Here is a 10,654-nt window from a genome sequence, read left to right as displayed (position 1 = left end):
GAGAGGAACAGGAGAATCTATGAGAGTTAGTGACAGTTCTGTGGAATGTGATGAGTTACAGCCGTCTAGCTTAGTGACTGAGTGTTCGTGTGTAGCACCTGCAACATTTATGCAGTTATCCAGCTCCATCAACTTTATGTAGTATTACAGAAGTTGGGGTAAATGATCCTTTGAAAGTTATACTGGCAGTTGTCAGATAAATTAAGGAAACCAATAAAGAGATTAAATGTGACAAACAAACATAGGGAAGAAATTGAGGAAAGTGATAAATGGCAGGAAGAGAATATTTCTAAAAGACTAGATAAGAAAATCGCGGAACTGAAGATGAACTCTCACTTAAGATGGATAACCTGCTTGTGCACGTTAGACAAGAAGTATGTAAGGATCTCGAGGCTGATATGAATAACATAAAGAACTGGCTTGAAAACATAGGGATAAAAAACCTAAGTAAAACGAAATATTTTGAGAGAGAAACAAAAAGATACAAGAAAATCTCTCTGGGATTAGGAATCCAAAGAAAAGGGATAAAGATGAAATAATGACAAAGATGACTAGTATGTTGCCAGTCACTGAGGCCACCCACCTTAAAAAAAGCAGGGCATCAACATAATTCACTTATCAATAAATGTTAATTCGAATTTCTGAAGGTGCAGTGAGAGTCTCAATCACTTAAAAATAAAGAATAACTCAGTACAATTACTGAGGTGGCAGAGGAATTAGTCACAACTTAAGGCCAACTGTCTACTAACTCTGATAAGAACCTGATGCTAATTAGCTAGTTCCTTTTGCCGATACAGAAGAACTTCATTTACTGCAAGAAGAGTCAGAGACTGGTGTAATGGAGATAGAGAACTGGGTGAAGCTTTCATAGGTACAAGAGATACACAGCAGACAGGTAGAGAAATGATACTAGTGAAAACCAGTAGTGTGTTGCCACTTGAAGAACCAGGAGATGGTCATATTCACCAGTTGATGGTTTATGATGTCAAGTACAATCCCTTGGGGGATATTATAAAGGCCAGACTGTAAATAACAAGTAATAGTTGAATAAGGTTACAGAAAGACTTGAGCCAGTCACCAACGTGATACCATTGTCCAATAATTGTCAAAACTATAGTGAAGCTATCCATAAAAAGTACTGCTTGTTGCAGCTTTACTCTATCTTACTGTACTAGGTACACCGCGAAAATTTGTGTTGGGATAAGGGTTAACAGCAAATTTAAGAGTAAAGCTCGGTGTAGAGAAATTATTGCAAGTCATGAACAAATTGTGTGAATTCAAGACTCTTGAAACGAGTGAGACTTAAGTAAAACAAAATCCTTTGCACACAGAGGTGCTGCAGAATTCGTGTAAATAAGAATGGCACAATACTGGCATTACGATCCAACAACTCTTTCGTTGGTAAGCCAATTACAACCTTCCCGGCCTAGTACAACTTCTCATTTTGAGTTTCACTTATCTCCTGTCATCCACCTCCTCTGTATCTCTCCTATCTGTAGGTTAACAAAATTATACTGGTTATCAACTGAAATAGTTCATTGAGCGACAAGGACAGTGAGAATAAGTGTGTACATTCAGGTAGAAAGCGGCTTCCATGAGAAGATGACTTTCTTCCCAGATACAAATACTGACAGGGCTGCACATATTCAAGTAGTAACGGACTTTCCTGAGAAGATTACTCAGCGTTAGGATGACTGTTGTGAATATGTTGTTTCATTGTTGAAGTTTTGTACAGAGTAGTATGACCAAAGTGAGTGAACACCTGGAAGTAAATTAGACTCATATGTGAGGTGAAAATACACTAAAATTCTTAGCACAGAGGTACTGTTAAAAAAGTACTGGGAAATATTTGTGCAGTAGTAAGTACTTTTTTGTTCATTCTCTGTGCATTCTTTCTTGTCAGTATTAGTATGGACTATATTTTGCTGCCCTATGTTTTGCTAAGTTGGATTTTCTATTCATGCAGACTTTTCTTGTCCATTAAGTCAGATGTAATTTTATGTGACAGTATCACAGTATCAGTAACAGGAATTTGAGGTCAACTGAGAAAGACATATAGTGATAACATGTAGATTCAGTTTAATATTCTGTGATAAATCATGTGATTTTTCTCCTAACATTGCTGACTCTTGAGCTGAATATTCTTGTTGAAGTCATTCTGTACTGTTTCAGAAAGATAAATACCATATGTAATTGCGTCCACTGTCTATGTAAATTTAAATTATCTACATTCTAAGAATTTGCTGCATTGACAAGAGATGAGCTGCATAAGTACAATGCCAAGAATCAGAAACACATAACAGTGAGTATGAAGGGTCTTTCCTTCAGTGTTTGCCCTAGATTGATTGATGTTAAGGTCTTTGTTGTTGCTAGATATCTTTTTGTGAATATTTTAATTATTTGTGCCATGTGACAATTATTCTACAGGACTTGCAGCTTTCTGCTCACAGCTGTTTATCTGAGATTTTCTATAGTTTTTGAGGAAATCTGAATACTGATTGTCACTTGTTGTTTCTGATTAAAGGTTAATAGAGGTCAGAGGTAATGATGAAACGTTAAGCCCTTTTAGGTTAAGATGAGTGTCTGACATGAGAAATGCTGAGGTAATGAAGAAATATTGAGTTTGAAGGTTGATGAAAAGGGATCTTTTCTGCTAGAATGTAGATATGTAGGAGCTTTCCTGAGTTCATATTGGAGCTTTTTGTTATGATGGAGATGCCGTCATATGCCAGTGACCAGGAAGGCACTGTATCGTTATTGAGGATTAAGGTGAAGAGGTTCTGGTAAGAAGGAAGAGAGCCTTCTCTAAATTTTACTGGAGTTCGTTGAGTATCGTTGGCTAAGACAGTACTGTGGTCACATTAAATGAGAAGTGAACATGAGATAAGCGATGATATTCGTGGGACTTTTCTACTGGATTAATTATAATTAGGTGTGAATTGGTATAATTATATTATTATTCTGAAGACAACTATAAGTGGATGGAAGTATTGGGAAAATGAAGTGATAGTTTTGAACGAAGGGTTGTTGTGTACACTGGCAGATATTTTGTAGTGAATTTTCTTTGCAGGTATTGTATGAGACTTTTTCCGTGACGATAGTTAACTTTGTGTTTGTTGTTAGACTGATCTTTCTTTGTATTTACAATCCACCAATGTTGTTAAGGTCAACAATTACCACATTGGTTATTGTAATTTCTTGAATATTGTTAGAGTAATCTGAGTATGGGAAGGTCTGTGGAGACATGAGAATGGAGAGTTGTGCAGCATGGTAAAATATGTGCTGAAAATTCCTGGGTGGGGTGTCTGTATTTGCCTCTTCTTTAATCGTTTACGCTTTATGTATGCTGATGTGTATCAGGGGATTATTATGAGTGTCACTGTTGTACTTCCTGTGTGACTGACCTCTAACTGTTAGCACTATTGGTACCTTAAGAGAAGGTTTTCCTTCTACATACGACTTAAATGTGGGATTACAATAGGATTAAGTTATTTGTGGGTTCAGGTAGTTGCATTAAAGAACGGACCATTGCATATTAATTAAATGGGAAACATGTGCTCATGCATATAGCTATTCTAATTAATCTATTAAGTGATGTTAATCTTCCACTATGTTCTTTTGTGACTGTCATTATGAATTAGTATTGTTAAGAATGTAAAACACTCTGTGTTACTTTCATGATTCCACACAATCTAGACATTATTCTATGTGGGACATATGTATTTATACTAGACTAACATTGGTGGTTGCTCTGAAATGATGATAATGCAAACTTCCTGTGGAGTGATCTGGATGGGCTCCACTAGCAATAAATACATTTCCAAAGACTTGTTGATCCTATTTTGAGTAGACATGTAATATTTGTTCTGGTATCACTACAGTGATTATTAGTAAAGTGATGAACACACACTTACAGTTCCAGTAATAATTATGACTAATGTACGATGTAGTCCTTTGTTGGTCCATGACAAGCATGTCTTGTGACACTAGTAGTTAATAGTTAGTACGAACCTGTGTTTAGACAGCAGTGCCAAGGTGGCACCTATCATCTTAATTTTGAGTTTGAGCTATAGATTTGAAGCTTTGCTGCATGTCTGATGGAGCTAGTTATGGTGTGTTGCAAATTAGTTCTGAACAGTAGAACATAAATAATTATCGTTGATATATGAGATGGATATTGACTCTTCTCATTCATAATTTGTAGACTAAATGTTTCAAGTGCAAATGCATAATACCTGTAAACTTGTGATTTGTGATGTTACCCCAAAAGAATGCTTCTTCCTATGAGAATGTACTTTACTTGATTTTGATACATTAATTGGAGTAGGTAACTGCGTCACTGATATTTTCTTAATGCTCCTGTTATTGTTGTTGCTGTTGTTGTGGTCTTCACTCCTGAGACTGGTTTGATGCAATTCTCCATGCTACTCTACCTAGTGCAAGCTTCATCATTTCCCAGTACCTACTGCAACCCACATCCTTCAGAATCTGCTTAGTGTATTCATCTCTTCGTCTCCCTCTACGATTTTTACCCTCCACCCTGCCCTCCAATAGTAAATTGGTGATCCCTTGATGCCTCAGAACATGTCCTACCAACCGATCCCTTGTTCTAGTCAAGTTGTGCCACAAATTCTTCTTCTCCCCAATTCTATTCAATACCTCCTCATTAGTTATGTGATCTACCCATCTAATCTTCAGCATTCTTCTGTAGCACCACATTTCGAAAGCTTCTATTCTCTTATAGTCCAGTCTATTTATCGTCCATGTTTCACTTCCATACATGGCTACACTCCACACAAATACTTTCAGAAACGACTTCCTGACACTTAAATCTACATTTGATGTCAACAAATTTCTTTCTTCAGGAACGCTTTGCTTGCCATTGCCGGTCTACATTTTATATCCTCTCTACTTCTCCCATGATCGGTTATTTAGCTCCCCAAATAGCAAAACTCCTTTACCACTTTAAGTGTCTAATTTCCTAATCTGATACCCTCAGCATCACCCGATTACTTCATTCCATTGTCCTCCTTTTGCTTTTGTTGATGTTCCTGTTATCTCCACCTTTCAAGACACTGTCCATTCCGTTCAGCTGCTCTTCCAAGTCCTTTGCTGTCTCTGACAGAATTACAATGTCATCGGCGAACCTCAAAGTTTTTATTTCTTCTCCATGGATTTTAATACCTACTCCGAAATTTTCTTTTGTTTCCTTTACTGCTTGCTCAATATACAGACTGAATAACATCGGGGAGAGACTACAACCCCATCTCACTCCCTTCCCAACCACTGCTTCCCTTTCATGTCCCTCGACTGTTATAACTGCCATCTAGTTTCTGTACAAATTGTAAATAGCCTTTCGCTTCCTGTATTTTAGCCCTGTCACCTTCAGAATTTGAAAGAGAGTATTCTAGTCAACATTGTCAAAAGCTTTCTCTAAGTCGATAAATGCTAGGAACGTAGATTTGCCTTTCCTTAATCTATTTTCGTAGGGTCAGTATTGTCACAGGTGTTCCAATATGTCTATGGAATCCAAACTGATCTTCCCCGAGGTCGGCTTCTACCAGTTTTCCCATCATCTGTTATTAAGGACTGTAATAGTTTTATATCAAAAATATCTTTATGCGAAGTTCTTTGCATGGCATTTTGTAAAGTTACTTATTCACTTGAATTATTACTTTTGTACAACAGGTAATTACTGTGTAATTATACTGGAACAAGCTAAGGAGAGCTTAATGTCATATATGGAGACATGCTACAGACTGAAGCCTGGAGAATTGGAAGGGCTAGACCATTCACTCAGTCATTGCATCTGTACTCAATCAGGGCTACTGATGTTGCACAGGTACAATATTCTTCAGCTGCTAAGGACTCACTTCACCTGTGCCTGGATATTCTTGAATTGACTGATGTGATGTGACCCAGACATCTCAAGGTGCAAGTATTACCTGCTTAAAACATTATTATATTGACTGCTTGCTATTTTGTCTCTGTGTATGTATCCTTATCAGAATGGAATAAATCAGGGAGAGTAACTTCAGGTCACTATGAGCACAAGGTGCAAGGCATCATGATGGGTACGCCACTGTTGTTACTTTGTCAGCCATTGTTCTGGGTATCACATGATGAGATATCTGAGTACTCCTGCCAAATCCCTTAGTCTGCCCATTGTCAACAAAATGTGACCTCTTCTATGTACTTGTCACAAACCCATATTACTTAAACCTTTACCACTTCCACCCACAACTGCATCTATGATTCAGCGCATTTGCCACAAAGTTAATCATGATCCAAAGGTTAGTGCTTCTTCTTAAAATTGCAACATTGATACAACTGCATTCCACTGTCGAGGGATATGTGTGTGTTGCATGTGGTAATTTGCTGTGTGCTAACCAATGCTGTCTCCCCTTCTTTGACAGTGGTTGACCATGTCTTCATTTTGTTAGTAGAACTATTTACAATTTTGTTTATTGAATTTAATTACCTTCAAGGCTCCTTTGCTCTCACCTCACTTGATTTCTTCAATGTTTCTTTTCCTTTTAATATTGACAATTAATCATAGCTTACTTGTACATCATGGTAATGTTATGTGCTCATGATATGATGGTGTGCATATATTACTTTACTTCAGATATAAGTGATCACAAATGATTCACTAGACAGTTTGGTCCTTTTCTAACAAATTTTCTTTTGATTGTCTGTTCAGCTAACTTAATTTATCATACTGTAGCCTACAAAAGACAAACATGTTTTATTTGTGTTCTGCACATCTCTTTATGTCTTATGGATAATAGTTGCTACCATAACGATATGTACTTGTTTTGTAAATTCACAGATATATTATTTTGTTCAAATATGGATTTTCAAAAGTATTGGTACAACATGTATGTAAGGTTAATAATTGAGGCTTTTCGATTCAATTTATTATTTTGTCAAAAGATAAATTCTTGTAAAAACTAATGCAAATTTCAGTCAATGTCGTTATCATTCTTTTGGTTCCCAAACCCAAACCTATGAAGTAACTGAAATATCTTTTAACTTGACACACAATGTTTATTTTTGCTTTTTTTCTGTTGTGAACATATTACTTTGTTTCCTGTATGTAATATCTGTTTATACATCAACTGTTTTGTACTTGGATGTAAACGAATTTGTTGTATCCTTTAGCAGGGAAAACTTCGCAAAATTCTTTTTCAGCACATTGAGAAGTGACTGTAGATTCCATAATTTTTCCGGTTTGGGGCCTGAACTCATGGCTAATATGTACCTCTTTCGTTACCAGAGGTTATGTAAGGGGCAGATGGCATCATGTTTCTTGCTCAGAGTAGTAGTCACTATAGCCATCCCCAAGGGAGGGCTGCCCGCTCCTGGAATCTGGATACAGTATTTTTATGATTTCCTAGCAATGATTGTTTACTCGTCCACCAAACTGCAGATTGGAGAACCGTTCTTTTCTGTCTATGAACTGAGCCTTATAAAACTCCATAGGGCGCAACCGAGATCCATATACATTCTGAGGAATTGTACAATTCAGTAGGCATGGTTCCAGAATAGTGTCACAAACTTCAGATGAGGACTGCATTGATTTAGCTATTTAAAGTCAGTCCTACCAGCTAATTTGAGGGTGATTCCCGTATTTGTCTACTCATATACTGGCCCTAGGCTAATTTTGCCTTCAAAATAATAAAAAATCTTTCAAAATACATCTTTTCAACTTTAGCTACGTCATTTAATATTATAAGATAGGAATCACGAAGATAAATCCATTAAAGTGATCAATTGTAAAAGGATTATTAATCTCCTATTTTTCGTTGGTTATTTTTGTTGATTTGTTCAGCCATTGTGACTCGTTTCACTATATCAGATTTTTAATTTTCGGTTCCCAACTTATAAGATTTTGTAAATATTTTGAAGCTTAATTTCATAACTCATTGGATACCCTTTATGTAATCGTAGGAGGATGTAATTTCAGGTCCTTTTAATAAAAATGTGGCATTCTGTATTTATATTAGTGATCTAAACATGTGTAGATATTTATATACTATCGAAATATGTTTGCGATTAGATCTTAGAGCAATCTACCTAAGAAAGAACTAACTTAGTAACTATCAATCATTTGAGGTTATACAAATTTTGTGTACTTATCTGAATTAGTTACTGGGGCTTGTACATTTTCAGACACAGCGAATTAGTTATGACCAAAGGTGGCAGTTTTAGATCTTTTCGATCTCCTGGAAAAATTTCTGCAGGTGACCATGGTAGTTAGAGCAGTACTTTTGGTTGCCAAGGCCGGTCAAGGTGATTCTTGAGATTAGAGATGAGCAAAGTATTTCTTTTTACAGAACACTCCTTTTGAAACAGTTCTTTTTACAAAGAACTTTTTCGATGATTTAACTGAAATGAAATTGTATATAATTTTTAGTGTTAAAGTACCAATAAATAAGAGCGCTTAGGAAAACCCTTAAACTAATAAATTAGAAAACAAAACTTTATAACCATTGCCTACAGAAACTGAACGACATTTACAAATAAGCCAATGTGCATGATTCTACTTTTTCACGCAATCTTTTTGTCAGAATGGGTTGAGCACTTTCAGATTTAACCCACGCCTTTTCTTGAGAACGTGGGAAATGGGAAGCACTAAAGATTAAAATATTACCGTTATCACCGAGAGCGTTTATCTGCTTCCTGGTTCTTTTTCTTATCTCATTAGGTCTGGAAAAAAGAAAAATTCGTTCTTATTTAATAGTTAACAAAAATTAATTCATAAGATGGAAAAGAAATATGTAGATACAGATACTGTAGGCTAAACATAGATAAGTGAACTAAGTGAACAGTTTCAGTCTTCCAGTCGGACAGTTTGCACAGTACAGAACTGGAGCCTGAACCGAAATAATTGAACTAACGGAATGATTTCGGTTTTCCGATCTGGCACTGTTCGCACAGTTCGGAAGTGAAGCCTAAATTGAACTTAGTGAACTGACGAAACGGTTTCAGTCTTCCAGTTAGGCGCAGTTCACACAGTTCGCAGCTGGGATTTCAGAACTATGGACGCTTATGTACCATGAGCGGAATTAACACAATATCAAGGAAGGGGAAATCCACTTACGTGCATTCCAACTTCCAGTAGGTAAGAGAAGCGAGAAGTAAAAGAAGTGTAGTTCACTAAAAGAAAGTCCACTCAGAATCGTTCCTTTCCTGGAATAGTTCACTTGATCTAGTTCGTCCATGAACTAAAAGTGCCTACTTGAGGTGCTTCCTTGTGCGCCCATGCACTTGGGAAGAGGTGACATGTATTATAATCAGAATGCTGTGAGCGCTAAGCATTACTCCCATGCTAGCTGCTTAGTTATCGGTGTTCATTGCGCTAACTATGATAATGTAAGAGCTTCACACTTCATCCTGACTTTTAAATGCTTCTCTAGACATAAAAAGAGAAATTCCGATGTATCGTAAATCAGATTTACTTGGACCCTAGTGGGTTGCTTGAAACCAGAACGTTAAAGTGATTTAAGTCTTTCCATAGATTAGATTAGATTAGATTTACTTTCATTCCTGAAACTAATTTACTGAAATATTCGACGTAGTTCTTAGTTCATCCACAAGGCAGCATCATTCAGCAGGTTAGGGCACACTCCAAGTATTTTCACGTCTTCCTGCTAGAGTTTAGAGAAGGTTACGTTTATGGTGTAAAAGATGTACTATTTTTCTCGTTTTACAACTTCTTCGTCCAACATATCAGGAATCGACAGTGTGAATGCAGCAGGTGCACAGCATTATTCCTTAAACAGTACTTTATGTAATTTCTGTGTCAATTTTTAACTGTAAATAGCATTTAAAATGTTACTGGTGAAAGTGTATGCTAGTGTACTGATAACCCAGTGCAGGGGATACTTGTATCAACGACCGGATTATATTCAAGTAACCGTTAGATACGTATATTCTTCTTTTACATCAAAGTAAAATACCTCCTACAGATTGTGACAAGCTGATTCCAACTTGTATCTCATAAAAACATATATGAAAATGTTTAGGTTTTCTCCTTACAGGTTCCAGGCTTAGTATAGCTTTTAAATACACAAGGTGCGGGCATAAACGCCCGAGTTCCGCGAGCTGATTCACGTAATGATGTTATTAGTATATGAGTGATGCCTGATGACAACAAACACATATGGACAGTGCAAACTGACTATTGCTCTTCACACGCGGCTCATCACACGAACAAACTTAGAACAGGTCGGAACGCGGGAAATTATTCAGACTGAAACACATCTTCGGCAGATTTGTTAGGCAAAACACGGATTGTAGATAATCAAAAGAGAGACTGTTATTGAGGGTGCGTGGTCACTTCCTGCATGAACAAAGCCGGAGTGTTTGACATGCTTTATCACGATAGTTAATTAACATTCAATAAAATGAAACAAAAGCACTCCCGAATGTTCTAAGAACCGAATGAAATGATTTAATCTACATCTAACCGCTCTAGCCGAAATAAAGTCATCTTAAGCTATATTCCGAAGGGACGGCGAGTCTTACCAACGCAGTTTCTGGAACACGACTGCCATTTTAAAATGGTGAGTGGAGGCAGTGGTCTCCGGAGAACGGTTTTTAAGGAGGGGGGCATTTTATCTGATTGTTAATTAGCGTCAAGCCATCA

The sequence above is a fragment of the Schistocerca serialis genome, chromosome 7, assembly GCF_023864345.2.
Source record: "Schistocerca serialis cubense isolate TAMUIC-IGC-003099 chromosome 7, iqSchSeri2.2, whole genome shotgun sequence".
NCBI lineage: Eukaryota > Metazoa > Arthropoda > Insecta > Orthoptera > Acrididae > Schistocerca > Schistocerca serialis.
The sequence above is the reverse complement of the archived record's forward strand: the minus strand, read 5'-3'. Positions refer to the sequence as shown.